At 33.8% G+C, this 17,823-nt stretch overlaps 1 pseudogene; it reads left to right on the forward strand.

The window, feature by feature from the left end:
• The first annotated feature begins 3,605 nt into the window (after positions 1 to 3,605).
• Positions 3,606 to 13,806, forward strand: LOC124990970 (tubulin alpha-1 chain-like; annotated as a pseudogene).
• Positions 13,807 to 17,823: the final 4,017 nt, after the last annotated feature.

Genomic DNA, 17,823 nt, shown 5'->3' on the forward strand with positions numbered 1-17,823 from the left:
TAGTTGGTCAACAAAAGGAAACACCTGTAATTACAAACCGAAGGATCAGGAGTAAGAAAATAAAGAGGAGGAGCAAAGCTAAAAGAAGTGAGTTTTTCAGAATTACTTTTCAAGGTTAGAACCATTCCTAGTGAAGACAGGGTAAAAGTTGTGATCATGAAAGTTCATAATAAAGTAAATTGGAATTTTGGTCATCTGACTTAAATGAATCTGATGACTCAGATTAGAATGTCACAAGTCTTTCCTTCATAAATGATGATGAGCTCCCCTCAGGAGGAGATGAGATGCTTTTCTTTAGGACATTTGTCAAAAATGTTTCTAGGAAAACTCAGGTAAGGGAAACAAGGGAGGCAGGAACAAAGGGAGAGTGCTGGGCTAAAAGGAAATGTGGTGGTTGCCATTCTTATGGAATTTTCTGAGTTGCTTATGCAGCTAAAGTCTCCATAATTATGATGATACTGAAAAGGATTATTTGAATAACTGTACTTGCACTTAAGATTTATATCTAGTTTTCTATAGCCAATCATGATCAAATAAGTAAAACGTAGAGGGATTAAGAAACCCTTAACTTGAACTGGGAATGGAGCTCAGTGATAGAGCATGCGTAGGGACCTAGGTTCAATCTCCAGCATGCCTCTCAAAATATCCTTAACTTGATATTTCCCAAAACCTTAATAATTAGCTTTTATTTTCATGTGACTTAATTTTCTCTCATGCCATTCTAGGCTGGGATAATATCACAATATATCTGGGCCTTATTCTCAAACTCTTCTTATGTACCTAGTCAAACAAATTACATATTAAGTATTGATCAATTTTATTTTTAAAAGTCTTTAGTTTCCTTCCTCTATCCTGCAAAATTCTCACCACTGTTTACTCAAACTTTAAAACAAGGTGCTCTGGCATAGTCTCATAGTTTGTTTCTTTTTCTAATCAGGGAGCTCACTGAAGTACATCCAGCCACCTTGGACTCCTGCTCTTGCTGTGCCATGGAAGGGATGTTTTTAATCTTTCACAAGTGCAAAAATACATGGAAGTCATGGAATTTCTTGTCAGTACTGATCAAAAGTATCCATGACTCAGGTGTCTACTGTGCTATTTTATGTCCATCGTCAATTATTTAAACTAATATTGCACATTTTGACCCTTGCTGAATTAGTATTATTTATCCCCATTTTATTCATTTAATTCTCTTTGATATTGTGGGTCACAGAGTATCAGAGGATGAGGAGAAAATGAGACTTCTTTACTTTTGCTGAGCTATAGTATGGTATATTATAGTGGCAGAATTTATGTGACTAAAAACCAAATCCATTTATCTCTACTTTTCTGACTTAATAGTTGATTTTTCAGCTTAATAGCTGGGCAAATTTTAATCAGAATTCTCCTTATAAAACACTGCCATTTACTAAACAATTGCTGAGTAACTCTTCTACGCACAACTCTCTTTCATGGGTTTAAGGATTAAAGTATCATAGTACATGAAAGCATTATTCTTATTTGATTTGAATTTCACCTTATGGGTTTGGTGACACTTTTAGAAAGCAGGAGTTTACAAACACATAAATGCCCCCACATAACTAGTTTGACATTGTGGAAAGATGGATTTTTTTTTTTTAGGAGAAGAGTAAGGAAGAATTTGCTCTCCAAATAATAAGAAAGCTGAAATGATATCTCTTCATTCAAATGAATTTGCTTATGGACTTGTTGAATATTGATATTATCTGTTTATAAACTGATTCCTTTTCAGCTAATTTCCAAGTGTATTTTCAGAATTAAAATTCTAATGCTTGTTAGCATTATATTCATTACAAAGATCACCATATGTTTAGCAAGATTTTAAACTGAATAATCAATTAAAGAAATTTCTACAGGTTTATGATCATTGGAGATTTTGAAATTAATTTTTAAACCATTGAAATTAAAAGTTATTACATATTCATACCTATAAATATTTGGTCCATTTTGGACCAAACACCTAAAATTAAGAACTGAAACTATAAAATTCTTACAGAAAAATAGGAGGGGAAAACTGTGTGGCCTTAGGTTTGGCAAAGATTTCTGAGTTAGGATATCTAAAGTATGGCATTTCAGATTGCTTTGGACCACTTTCCTAGGTGAGTTCCACTTGGTTTTTCCGCCATAATATCAGTTACTTTACAGGTCAGGGAACCAGGACATATATTCTGCCAATTGCTGAGTTTGTATTTCAGTTGTGCACTCTGGAACCAAGTAAATAAATACTGGTGATTTCAGGCACCTGCTGGTCCAACTATGAGTTGGATCTGACCTAAAACTACCTCCATAAACCCTGACTTGGACTGGAGGACTGCAGTAAGGTTTTGGGTCTCTTGGAATTATTGTCAGACAGAATCAGAGCCAGCTCCCATAATCTCTAAACAGTCTTTTTATTTCCTTTACCTGAATTCACTATTACCCTGGTAAAAGATAATAGATCTCTTTAGAAAAATTTGGAAGAAAGATGAACAGTAGAAAATTTGTGAAATTAGTGGCATCTATCCTAAAAGGATTCAGCCTTCCTTCATTCACAGGACTGTGAGCCTATAAACTACTAATTTTAATTTTAAAAATAAATTTGTAGATTTATGAAGGGTTCAAACTTCCTGTTTTGAAAATTCAAGCTAAACTTAATAGGGCACTCCCCAACCATGTCACTCATAGGGACACCATGATCAACTAGCCAACATCATGGGTTTTTGCAAGTCAGATTTTTCTGATTCTTACTTGTATTCTGAAACTCATTACAATAACCACACCCTCTTTATTTTTGCTGACAACTCTTGCTGATTGCCACCCCAGGATCCAATTATTCCTATACATATAAATATTTGGTCCCAGTTCAGTGAATAGCAGCAGTGTATGCTGAAATTTCTGACCCACAGAAAAAAGCAATCACAGAGCACCATCAGAGAGTTGAGACCTCCTCACATCCTTGCTCTTACAGTCATGATCAAAAGTATGTTCTCTGGACCCTCCCAGCCTGGGTGACCAGGTATCATGTGACACATCCACTCTAACATTTCAATCTCCCTAAGCCTTTGAATATCATACTCTATATTATATCAAGACAGTCTGTCATTTAGTGTTGGACACCTTTTGTTCTGTTTCAGTCAACCAAGGAAAAGAATAGAGCCATTTCTAACCTCTCAAATGTAACATTAAATCCAGAATTTCAGTTTAATAGTCACATAACCATAAATATGTCCTGGTACAACTTCTTATTCTTTCCAAAATTATCCTACACCCTTAATATTCATCCACACACCTATTCCCTAGACATCTGCTTATATAAATTGGGAAAACTTTTCAGTTTTTTTTTCAGTGTAGTAGATCTCTTAATGAGTCACACTTTAAGACTCATCTCTTAGACCATCTGTGGGACCTGAGCCTAGTTATAGGTCTAGAAGGGAAGATAATGGAAGAGGATTCTAAAGCAAATCATCATTGTCTTGAATAACATGTACCTCAGTGGAGCCAGTGCAGTCTCCCAAGCAAAACAGGCTTAACCTTCATAGGAACAGAGTGGATTCTTCTACTGACAAAGAAGACCCAGGAGAATTTAGAGGGTCATCATCTCCATCTTTATGAGGATCTGTCTAAATGTCTGTATTATAATTTTTCAAAATTCCATTTCTGTGCTCTCTTTTAAGAGCACATACCCTGAGGAGTTGGAAATTCTATTTCCATTGTAATTCTTCTACTCTGAAGATGAGACTGTGGGTTTGTTTTTCAGAGATCTTGGCTGTCCAGAAGATATGAAATGTCATATGCTGAATGATTCCATTTGTAGAACATTCTTGAAATGTCAAAACTATACAGAACATTAACAGGGTGAAAAATGGGGCGAGGAAAATGAAGCAGGTAGTACAACTAGGCAACCTGAGGGCTCTGAGGTGATGAAAATGTTCTGTGTTCACTGCATCCAAAGCATCATCCTGATTGTGATATTGTAATATATTCTTGCAATATGCTACCTCTGAAAGAAAGTGGATAAATGGTACAAAGCATCTCAGCATTATTTCTTAACTGCTTGAAACCCTAACATTTTCTAAAAATGAAAAGTTCAAAACCACTATAGACATTCTACTTTTAAAAACTGCCATGACCTTCTCTATGTTCTTATACCATCAGACAATCTTTCAGAATCCTATCAAGCCTTAGTGCCATTTGCCAGCCCTGATCTGTGGATACATTTCCCCATTAATACAATCTGTTCTGTTTGTTTTCTGGAATCCCATTTTGTGCCATCCATTTTAGCTATGCTACTGCTAAAGCATTTTAAACATTTCTCTTTAGCAATTTGACTTGTAGAAAATTAAACAAATTTGTGTGGTATTTATCTATGTACAAAACGGAGCTAAATAAACCACTTTGTAACATGAGCTAGTTAAGCAATGTGACATTATTTTTCCCCACAGCCATTTAGCTTATGACTTCCAACTGTTCAATTCTCTATGGCTCCAATAATAATTCAACTCCTTATTATGAACTAGGCTGAGCAGTTTGCCATACTTAATAAAAAAGATAATAATAATGATAGCATTTAAGGATGGACAACTTTGTAATTAACTCTGAATTGTTTACTCAAAAGAGAGATAAAGATGTTATATTCATTGGGGAAGTAAAAATCATGGCTATCTATTCATTATCTTAGAGGTTTTTAAAATGCTTTCATGTCTCTCAAAATTAATAAAGTAATATATAAAGTGCATTTAATTTCCTATTATATTGAAAACATCAGAAATGTCCTAGGTAATTCAATGATTCTTCTTTATATTGACTTTTTCTCATTTTGAACTAAATACAAGAATAAATTTCTAGTTGCAGATATCTAAAATAGTTCTTGATTGATCTTTCCCTAATTTTCTATAAAACAACCTTTAAAATTTGGGAAGGAATTAAAAAACTTAAAAGCAAATCTCTCTAGCATCCAGTTGATGAACCCTGAGAAAATTTTCCATAAATGAATGAATTAGATATTAAACTGAAAAAAGTACAGGTGGCAACCTATGCTGATGAAATCTTCACTCCTTTATAAATTTCTGGTATCTCCATTATTATTTATTGTCACTCTACAAATATACATATCCTGGTGGTGATATCGTGCTATATACCAAGATATTACCTTCGGAGGAAACTGAGTACATGAATGGCTCATTGCACTTTCCTTATTTTTAACAACTGCATGTGAATTTTCAATGATGCAAAAATAAATATGTATTTACAAAGCTACATAAATCAATGCTTTACTATTTTGAGTGAATGTATATCCTTTTATCTGCTTAATTTTTAACATTTAATTGCTGTATCTCCTCATTTTATATTGACTTCATGTGAAATAGTATTTTAATTTTTGCTTAAACCACCAAATACGATATATATTCCATTGAGAATAAAGGCATCATTATACTTATTCCAATTTTTATTCATTCTAATGTTCCAAACTATTTTGTTTTATCTCATTTATATTAGGAAGTTTTTCTGGAGTCTTTCTTTAAATGTAGATTTAAGAAATTGTCTGACTTTCCTTTGTGTGTGTATTTATTTCCTCTTTATTTCAGAAAGATATTTTTGTCAGGTATGAAATTCACATTTAACACTTTTATCCTTTCATTACTTGAAAATGATTTTACCACTGTCTTTTTGCCTCCTCTGTTTCAGAATAGAAATTTCTGTCATTTGAATTCATGCTCTAAGTAATATAACATTGCTTTCTGACTGCTCTTGAGCTTTTTTTTTTCTTGGTTTTTAACTTTCACAGTTTTAATCAGTATGTGGCATGGTGTGGATTTCTATGCAATTCTCTTATTTAGGTTCCACTCAATATCTTGAGTCTGAATGTGCATGGTTTATGATAAATTTGATCATTTTCAACCACTATTTCTCTAAATACCATTTCATTTTCATTCTCTCACCTTTTTTCCTTTTAATGTCATATTTGATATGAATGTTCAGTCTTTTTTATATATTGTAAGTATGTTTATTTTCTTTTTTAATTTTTATATCACAGAAATTCTATTTATCAGTCATAAGTGTATTGATTATATCTACTTTCACCTATCATCTACTATTGAGAACACCCAATGAGTGCTTTCTTGGAGTTTATAAAGTGCTTATTTTAATGTTTTTAATAAAAAGCACATTATAAGGCATTTAGAATAATATAGTGCTTTATTTTTAGTTTGAATTTCTATTGGGTCTTAGCTTAAGACCCAAATTGAGATTTTTCAATGATTTATCTATTTTAAGAAAATTCCTAAGTACTTTTCAAACACTCATTGACTGCTTTGGAATCCTCAGATAATTCCAGCAATGAATTTACCTTCATGCTGTCATCTGCTAGTTATCTTTTCTCATTTATGTTTTGATGTTTCTAGTTTTTGATATGATAAGTGATTTTCACATATATGTTGAATATTTTGAATAACATGAGATTCTGTATCTTAGTAAATATAATTTTTATCCTGCAGTCCCCTACTGAGGTATTGCAAAATGACCAGGTGTATGTATTTTATCTTCTCTTTGGGTCCCACTAACATCAACTTGAATATGGGACATAGACTTACCACCTCTGCTACAAAGTACAGTTGTAAGATCTGTTCCTTGTTAGGTTCCAGTGCCACCAGGGAAATTAGAAACAGAGGTTTGACTCACACTGATTTGTTGTTATATTCTGACACCAAAAGATTAACTCCTTACTGGGCCTTAATGGTTCTCAGGAGGAGGGGGAAAACCAGAAATATCAGGCAGCTCCTTCATTGATGTATTTTATAGGTGGTGACTCAGCTTTCCATGGGCCTGGCTGAGGTCAGGGAGGGCTGAAAGTTGAGTGTTGACTTGCACACCTGGTTCCAACTCATTCTATCTGGTCAGGTTCTGGCCCCAGCTTCCTTCTAGGACATGCTGACATCAATAGTTAGAGGAGGGGATACAAGTGACAGTTCTCAGTGTTTTGTATTTCTTCTTTCAGTCTCATTGCTGTTGAGCATGGAGTTTCTGCTTGCCCCTGCACCCAGTGACACCAGGCTCAGGATTAAAAGAGGAATTAAAGTGATCTATAGCCCTGACTTGAACCACTGTGATCAACCTTGCTGCTAGGTGGGGGCCAAGCTTGGTAATCATCTGAGGCTGGCTAGCATGACAGTGGGTACAAAGGGAATAAGGAAGCCTAATTGTGGTAAGTACCACCTTTTTTGTAGTACCTCAGTTAATTCTTGTTACTGCTGATTGGAGGTGGAAGTTCAATTTGACACTGAGCTGTGTTGAAACTGTCCTTGTGGGATGATTAGAGCACCATGCAACCTACTCCAGGGAGTGGAAGAGAGTTCCCTGATGGGCTCCTCCAGCACTATCCCAGGAAAGAAATTGTTCACCTCCTCTTAACATAGGGATAGAAAGGTCAGCTCCTGACACCACGCATGCTGACACCACTCTGTGGCACTCCAACACTGCCTTCTGCTTCCTCAGGGGAAGGAGGATTGTGGTGAAGAGGAGTAGGAGATGATGGATCAGTTTTCCACTGGGTCCCAATTGAAACTTGGGGAGAAGACAATTTGTCATCGGTGCTGAACTGAATGCAGGTCCTATGTATAAAAAGATGTCTGCTGTTAGGCATCCTTTTCCTCATCCATTGTCTCCAGCAACAGGCTTTCTTGGAACATTGCTGGTCTGTTTCTGTTGGAGATAGATTAGAAACTTCTGTAACTCTCTTTGTGGTGCCTGGAACATCAGTCAAGCTAAGGATCCCTAGAGCATTTTAGACACTTTCAAAGTGTATTGGTTGTGTTAACTCTGATTATAAGGGGAAAGTCTAGGAGGACATAACTAGAAGTCTTAAATACTATGTAAAATAAATTTCTACTTTTTGTTCTTTTCAACAGGGTTTTAAGTATTCTTGTTCTTTTGGTTTTTGTATACAAGTATCAGAATTAGTCAATTTTTCTAAAACTATTTGGCACTCATTGATACTTTATTTAAATTGAGATGTATATGGAGATAATTAGCATCTCTTTTGAATTTTTTAATCCAAGCAGCCATGAAATCTTCCATTTACTTTTGTCTCATTTTCTATCAACTCTACATTGTAGCTTATTGTATAGAGATATTTTACCTTTGATATTTATTTCCAACTTTTAAAATAATTTGTTGCTATTATAAATGGTTTCTTAGAAAATAGGACTTAACACTTTGTTTCTGCTTTATATAACTGCAATTGGTTTCTTTACTAACATTGCACTGGATCCAGAGTGGCTGCTGTATTCCTCTGAAGCTTGCCAAGTCATTTCTGGCATCCACATTCTAATCAAGGAATGTGGACAAAGCACATGGAGGAAACTTCTGTATGTCTGGATGAAAATAAACTCAGGGGTGGAAATAGGGATAACAATAAACTTTGCTTTAGAATGTGGAGTTGTAAACAGAAGAGCGACCCTTCTACTCTGCTTCTGCATGTCTCCTCAAAATTCTCAGATTTTAGGTATTTGAAAGGGGTTCCATTTTAATTAACGCAATCCATCCCTAGGTAATTTGGAAATGAATAACTATGGTTGTGTTCTAGTCAAACTTATCTGCCAGATTGAGAATTAATGAATTATTGGTCTGATCCAAATAATGAAAAAGGGAAAAAATGTCCAAAACATGGGAAAAATTCAATTTTCTAGCAAAAAACAATGTAATCTATAGAATTAAATGAATTCGAAGTAACCAAGATTAAGATTGCTAAATCTCTTTAAGTAAAGAAAAATCAACATTCTGCTGATCAATAAAAAAAGAAGGCAATATGAATTTTTTAAATCTTCACAGTAGCAACCTACAACTAAGATTTTGAAGAATAAATCTAACACATGAGGTTAAAGAACACTATGGAGAAAAATATAAAAAATTATTTAAGAATATAAATGTAAGTTAATTAAATGGAGAGGTAAATTTTATGTGCTGAGGGAGAAACTATAAGCATTAGCGTTAAATGTTTCCTAAAATGTATTAAAGTACAGTCAAAAATGTAAGAAATTTAACAATTTAACAATTTAAGAATCCTATTTCCAAGCATAACTTTGTTTTTAGAATATTTTCACAGATGATTAAAGTAATGTCAAAAAATCTGAAGGATAAGAAAGAAAAACTTGACCTATTAGATATTAAGACTAAAAATAAAGTAGCATGACATTAATGCCAAAATGAAAAAATCATGAAAATAAAATTATTGAGATTGGAAACAAACAAGAATCAAGGTGGAACTTTGAAATATAAAAAAGCAATATTTTATGATATGCAGAAAAACGAATTGTGAAATAAAAACTTGAATACAATAGGATTTGTTATAAATATACCGAGTGCTACTTTCAGGTTTTCATTGACTTTTTGTTTTATATTAAAAGGGTTTTGAAAATATATTACTAAACTTGGGTGTTTTTCAGTTGACAAATATTATTTCTTCAAAAGTTGAGAGAGTCACAAATGGTGAAACTTATGGCATAATCTAACATTTTAAAAAATACTGTTACATTGTACTTTGAAATCTTTCCAAAAGAATTTAAATACTGTAGTGATTTCCTGTCTGCTGTAATGTGTCAGCATTTCCCTAAACATCAGAAATTGTATGGTGTGCCTTTCTTCTGTTAATGTGATTCTACTGCAGTTCTCCTGCAGAATTTTTTCCTAATCTATTTTGTGCTCTAAATTATTTTTTAATCACTCTTTTATAAATATTGCAAAGTTGTGTGAAATGAAATTTTTAAAAATCTCTAAGTGAAGCAATATTCTTCACTGAATTATTGTAATGACTAGTATTAAAACATGACCAAACTACAGAAATGCATTGTTTTTATAATTCTTAAACATCAAAATGAAATATTATTTAACTATATCTACATATATTAATGAACAGTGTCAAGATTTATTTAAATTATGTTTCTGTGCCTCTGAATGAGGTTAGTTAGATAACTCAAAATTCAGCATCATATAGGCTCTGGGTGTGTATTCGTAAAAATAAATAGATGAGCATGAGAGTTGTCACTGCAGTGACATTTAATTATTTAAATTTCTTTTCAGTTACATACCAAAAATGATCCAGTGGTTTGTCATCAATCATTACCTTCAGTGATCTAATAGCTATCAGTTTGATTTGCTCTTTTCTCAAAGTTATTGAAAATAAATGAAACCAAAAGCTCAATAAAACATGTTTTTTTCACCATCAATTATAATTCTTTCATAAAATATAGGAAAAGTGATTGACAAAGTCACACCTTGATCTTAACCAAAGGTTTATTCCCAGATGAATTGTTTTTAGGAAAGATAATATAATAATGATATTGATAACCCAGAAACATGCTTCTATGAACCATAGTTCATAGATAGCATCTAATATGCTAGAAAGCTAGCTAGAGAACATCTAAAATGAAGAAAAATTTGAACTACAGTACACATGTTAAATAAATCACAAAATATATTTCTTTGTCAAATTATAAGATACTAATGCAATATTCTGTGTCAGATCATTTCATAAATTTTCAAAACACACAATAAAATATTATGCAGAGACACATACACACATATGCATACAGTAGCTACCATATTAAATACGTGGTAACATTTGAAAAGTAGAGAGGATAAATTTCAGAATTTTGATGCCTATGAAGGTAACTCAGAATGGCTTTCATTCTTTCCCTTAAAGCATGAAGGAAAGATAGAGGGAGGGAAGGAAGGAAGAAAGAAAAAAAGGAGAGAAGGGAAAGGAAAGGCAAGGGAGGGCAGGCTAAGTCATAAAGTGGGGGTAAATTTAAAATGTCCTCAACAGAAAAACTGAAGAAAATACCACTTCCTGGTGAAACATCAGAGGACAAATAATATAGAAGATGCACTCTAAGTGTCCAAAATAGAGAAATTCAGGAATGACTAGATCCTATCTGAGACACGAAGATGAATACTCATATTGAAATATGTCATACTACTTGTTAAAAAAGGAATAGAAAACTCAAAGATATGCAGTATAGAAAAAATATTTTGCCTAGTTTTTTTTAGAATATGTAAAATCACAAATGATCAAAGAATAAGGACTTTTTCCATAGAAACCATATTTAGAATTACCCTCAGATACAATTTCAGTACATTTTAATAGTTCTACGTTTAAATGTTGTAACAGCATTCATGTGTTTTTCAAAATATCAGATTGAATAGTACAAGCACAGAATAGCTAGTCAATTTTGCTATGATCAAAACCAGGACAGAAATTGAACAGAAATATTTTAATAAGAGAAGTTAGAGCAAAACTGTTAGCACACAAAAAACTTTGACCTTTGGTGTATCCAGAGATACTTGAAAACTCTTTCCCTTAAGAGCTCTGAGAAGATGGGTTTGCCTGACTGATCCTTGTTCCCTACTGTGTCTGTACTATTAACTGTTCTTTCCAGAAAAAAAAAAAATCACCAAAGTTATTGGTTATGCTAGAATGGAGAAAAGAAGGCCATAAAAGATAACCAACTGTTTCTATTTTTGTGAGTAGGAGGGAGTGGGTGTCCAGCTTCAGCTTTTGGGCAGATTAAATTCTTCAAGCCTCATTTCATAAACAGAGCATTCTCATAAAGGCTGAAATAAAATTCATGAACATAAATGAACAGCTGGTTTACAAATTTTCATCATCTGGTCACTCTCCAGTTTTACTAAGTGAGGGAGGAACTGTAAGCTTTGTACTCACTAGCCTCATTGAAATCAGGTTTTGGTGACTATGCAGATGGCTCATGTGATCAGGTACATGTCCTCTTAGAACTGAATTTAGCTGATAATATTGAAGAACACTTATAGATTCTTTCCACACTTATTAACTACTTCCTAATATAAAAAATGGAGAAGATGAAGCATTTGAAAGCATTGTTTGGATAATAACTGAGTCTGATTAGAGGACAGTAAACAACTTCTGATGCTAAACCTCTTTTCAGATGCTATTAGTTTGCAGACAGAATTCCTACTTTTGAAATTTTTCATCATACGAAGACATAGGGCTGTTATTACTGTATCACCTCATGCTCCAACATTGAATTTCAAGTACATATAAGGGTGAGGTAGATTCTTATAACTACAGAATAAGATGAATATATTACACCATGTCCATTTTACTGTGCCAAAGTTCTGTTAAATTCCTGGAATTATAATTGGGTCAATATGCTACATCCATAATAAAAGTAACTTGGAGCCATGAATTTCATTAGCATAACAACTATGTCTTTTTTTAAAATATTTATTCTACCTGAAGTAAATTGTACTTCATGAAAAACGTTTGAAATTAATTTATACATCATTTGACATCATGAACTGATGCTCAAAAACTTGAAAATAATGAATGATAGAATTTTCATTTAATTTTATTGGGATTATTCTTTTATCCATTAATCATACCATTTGGGTAAAAAGATTAGTGTGGGAATATCTGTACACCTGAATGGCTGCTGAGAAATGTAAAGTAGTTCATAGAGGATTGGAGAGTTTAGCTGCTGGGAGCTCTACTGCCTGGAACATGCCATCCAGCCTGATAACCAGATGCCAAGTGACAAGACCATTGGGGGAAGAGATGACTCCTTCAACACCTTCTTCAGTAAGACAGGCGCTGGCAAGCATGTGCCCAGGGCAGTGTTTGTAGACCTGGGACCCATGGTCATTGTTGAAGTTCACACTGGGACCTACCATCAGCTTTTCCACCCTGAGCAGCTCATCACAGGCAAGGAAGATGAAGCCAATAACTATGCCCGAGGTCACTACACCATTGGCATGGAGATCATTGACCTTGTCTTGGACAGAAATCGTAAACTGGCTGACAAATGCTTCTTCAAGGCTTCTTGGTTTTCCACAGCTTTGGTGGGGGAACTGGTTCTGGGTTCACCTCCCTGCTGATGGAACAGCTCTCAGTTGGGTACAGCAAGAAGTCCAAGCTGAAGTTCTCCATTTACCCAGCCCCCCCAGGTTTCCACAGCTGTAGTTGAGCCCTACATCTCCATCCTCACCACCCACACTACCCTGGAGCACTCTGATTGTGCCTTCATGGTAGACAATGAGGTCATCTATGACATCTGTCTCAGAAACCTTGACATTGAGTGCCCAACCTACACTAACCTTAACCGCCTTATTAGCCACATTGTGTCTTCTATCACTGCTTCCCTCAGATTTGATGAAATTCTGAATGTTGACCCGACAGAATTCCAGAACAACCTGGTACCCTAACCCCGCATACACTTCCCTCTGGCCACATATGCCCCTGGCATCTCTGTTGAGAAAGCCTACCATGAACAGCTTTCTGTAGCAGAGATCACCAATGCTTGCTTTGAGCCAGCCAACCAGATGGTAAAATGTGATCCCCACCATGGTATATACATGACTTACTGCCTATTGTATCGTGGCGATGTGGTCCCCAAAGATGTCAATGCTGCCATTGCCACCATCAAGACCAAGCGCAGCATCCAGTTTGTGGTTTGGTGTCCCACTGGCTTCAAGGTTGGCATTAATTACCAGCCTCCCATTGTGGTGCCTGGTGGAGACCTGACCAAGGTCAGTGTGCTGTATGCACGTTGAGTAACACCACAGCCATTGCCGAGGCCTGGGCTTGCCTGGCTCACAAATTTGACCTGATGAATGCCAACCATGTCTTTGTTCACTGGCACGTGGGTGAGGGGATGGAGGAAGGAGAGTTTTCTGAGGCCCGTGAGGACATGACTCATGACTACTCTAGAGAAAGATTATGAGGAGGTTGGTGTAGATTCTGTTGAAGGAGAGGGTGAGAAAGAAGGAGAGGAGTATTAATTACTGTTCCTTTCAACCCCGCAGCATATCATGCTCTCAGAACTTGAGTTTCAGCACTAGCTAACAGGCATTTGAGGTTTACTGATTAGATTGTCTTCACTTAATGATGATCATGTCTGTATTTTTCTGTGTGTACTGTAAGATCTTTCCACCATGTCTCAAAGTAAAGGCTTTAAAGAAAAAAAAAATATGTAAGACTAAGATGATTAACAATAGCAATACAAAGCCTGGAAGTTTGTATGTCATGTGACAATATATAGTATCACTTGATGCTGGATTCAATAAATTTGTAGGGATGAAAAAGATCATTTTATGAAAATAGGATTAACTAAAAGGACACAAACAAGACAAAAACAAAAAAAAGAACACATCCTAAATATTTAGAAAATGAATAATATAATATTAAAATGTATAAATAAAACTAAAAATGCTGGCAAGAAAAATGAGCATATTTATAGTTGTAGTTGGATATTTCAAAAATCTTCTATAAATAATTAAGAGGAGAGGTATGCAGAAAATCAACAAGGGTATTATAGTCTTGAAAAACACTACCAACCAAGGTGCCTGATTGATAGTTACTGAACACTCTAACTAAAAAACAGCAGGAAACACATTTCTCTTGAGGGTTCATGAAACATAAACCAAAATAGAACACAGTCTGTCCACAAAACAAGCTTCATATTCAAAATGACTCAAGACTTTTAAGGTATGTTTTCTGACAAATAAAGGGAGAAAGAAAGACAGAGAGAGAGAGAGAGAGAGAGAGAGAGAGAGAGAGAGAGAGAGAGAGAAAGAAAGAAGGAAGGAAGGAAGGAAGGAAGGAAGGAAGGAAGGAAGGAAGGAAGGAAGGAAGGAAAGGAGGGAGGGAAATATCCTTGGAAAATCTCCATGTATTGATAACAAATTAACATTTCTAAAATACACATGAATCAGAGAAGAATTTTTTTTTAAACTTTAGAAAGAATTTTGAACTGAATCTAAATAACCAAACAATTAGTCAAAATTTATAGATTATAATTCAATTAATTTTCAGGGGGAAATACATAGGAAATGCTTCAATTAGGAAAAAATAAGCAAAACACAATGGACCTGAAAGTCTACCTTTTATGTTAGAAAGAAAAGAATAAACTAAATACAAGAAGGCAGAAGAAAGAAAATAACGTATATTACAGTATTAATCAATATAATTGAGATAGAAGTTGAAGTACCAAAAAGGAATGCAGATATCAAACTCCTCCAAGAATATTACAAATCTAAAAACATATACAAAAGAATATGTAACATAAAAACTTGAATTTTTTCAGGATTTCAAGTTGGTTCAACTTCAAAAACAAATCCCTATAATATGCTAAATATTACACAATTACCTTAGTAGAGGAAGCAAAATCATATTTGATAAAATCCAATACCAATTCATGATAAAATTGCTATACAGGTTAAGAAAGGTTTTTAGTAACTGGACAAATATTTTCTTTAAAACTTCAAAAGCTAGAAATAAAAAACAAGAATAAAAATTTTACAGCTTACAGTGTTTGACAGTTTTAACAAAAGAAGCATGATGTTTGTACACTGAATACAATGAGTCATTGCTAAAAAAGAATTAAAAGAAGATATAAATTAATTGAGTCATATTCTATTTTTATCAATTGGAAGAAACAATATGGTTAAGACAGCAATTCTCTCAAATTGATCTAAAGATTCAAAAGCTCTGTCAAATCCCAGCAGAGTAACTTTTACAAAATCTCCCACTGATCCTAAAATCAACAGGGAAATACAAAGAATCCAAAATACCCAAAAAATCTTGAAAATATTTATAACTTGGAAGATTTACTTTTTTTATTTCAAAACTTACTACAAAGGGACACTAATTATAAAGGGTATGAATCATGTAATAAAGACGAGTAGATTGATAGGACACAGTTGAAAGTCCTAAAAGAAAGACCCTTTGTGATCAATAGAATTTTAATAAAAGTGTCAAAGAATTCAGTCAGGAAAGACTTTTTCAGCATTGGATAATTGCAAGCAGAAGACATAGTAAAAGTACAGGCCAGCATACTCACAAGGAATGTCGAACCCCAGGACATTTTACAAATAATGTTTTTTTGGAACATAGACATAACCCATGTTTCCTGTGACTGATTCATGATACATCAGCACAGTTGAACAGCAGAGGCAGGTAATACAGCCTACAAAGACTTAATGTATACTACCTGGTGCTTCACAGTTTGAAGTCTACATCATCTGATTTAGATTAGTGCCTCACACTATACTGAAAAATTAACAAAATGGATAATAGACCTAAATGAATCAGAAGAAGATACTATTTTCTTCAAAGAAAATCTTGGAATAAATCTTTCTGACTTGAGTTTGGAACTATTTCCATGTCATGTAACAAAAGTACAAGCATTAAAATAATAAAATGGGCAAATTGAATTTCATTAAAATAAAAAAAATAACTTAAGCTTATGAAGGTCATCATAGAGAAAACAAAAAGCTAAGTCAAAGTTAGACAGAGAATTATTATGGATAATATATCAATTAAAATTCTTGAATTCAGGATATATAATGAACCCATTCAGTTTAAGACAAAACCATTTTCTAAAAATGGGTAAAATATTGAGTGAACAATTCAACAAAAATAAACAGCCCAAAAGTGCTTAAAAATATCTAAACATGATTATTTGTGAAGGAAATGCAAATTGTAACCACAATGTAATTATTACTTTAAACACACTAAGATAGTTACAATGAAAAGGAGACAAGCACTATATTAATGAGAATGTGGAAAAACTAAAAACCTCAGCCTTTGATGACATGAGTTTAAAATGGTTCAGTCTCTATGAAAAACATTTTGTCAATCATTTATAAATTTAATTGTATACCTAGTTTACAACCCGTGCACAAGTACTTACCTAGGAAAATGAAAACCTGTATTTACATAAACATTCTCATTAATCTTTGTAGAAGATTTATTTATAGCCACGAGGAATTGGAAGTAACTTAAATGTTTCTTGGCTGAACTCTTGTACATCAGCACAATGTACTATTAGCCATAAAATATATAAACTATCAATAAGCACACCACCATATATGTACAAAAAAGCATTTCACTGTGGGAAAGAATCTAGCCTCAAAATCTTCATGCTATATCATTTCATTTATATGACATTCTATGAAAAGGCGATGCTGTAGGATTGGGTCATAGTTATGAGGGATTGTAAATGAGACAGAGTTGATTACAAAAGTGACAAAAGATCTGAGGAGAGAATGATGAAAATATTCATTGTGATGTCTGGTTTAATGACATTGCACATTTTTCAAAATGCATACAAAAAGAGTACATTTATCTAAATATAAGTTATAAAATAATTTTTAAACAGAAAAAAATTAGACAAATTAAAATTAGAAAGCTAGGAAAATAATCCAGAGGAAAGTGGGAAGTAGGAATACAGTAAGAAAAAGAGTAACAGAGAGAGAAATGGAATTTACAGAAAACAGCATATTGATGAACAAATGCAAATAAATGCATTAACAAATGCATAAAATTAACAAATGCAACAAATTAAATGTAAATGCACACTCTAATGAAATTCACAGATTGTCCAACTGAAGAGATAAATAAGATCCTACATATTCTGTATTCAAGAGCCATTCTTCAAGTATAAATATTTGTATTAAAGGACAGAAAGTACATTACATGCTAATTTTAAGCACAAAATAACCTAAAACAGTTGTATTTGTACTAGACAACATAGACCTCAAAACAAGGACACATACACAAGGGGTATATCATACACACAAAGGAACCTATTTATAAGAAAGACACAACCTAAAAGCAGAACTCCCAAGCAGGTACAGCAGAACCAACTAAACTAAAGGGAACAATAGACAAACTTTTTTGAGGATTTTAATAGTCATGTATTCTAAAACGTAGTTGATCCTGGTAGGGTGAGAGAATTCACCACAAAGTTGCTTAGGAAACATTTCTGGTTTGAAGAAAATGAACCATTACCTTGA

The sequence above is a fragment of the Sciurus carolinensis genome, chromosome 8, assembly GCF_902686445.1.
Source record: "Sciurus carolinensis chromosome 8, mSciCar1.2, whole genome shotgun sequence".
NCBI lineage: Eukaryota > Metazoa > Chordata > Mammalia > Rodentia > Sciuridae > Sciurus > Sciurus carolinensis.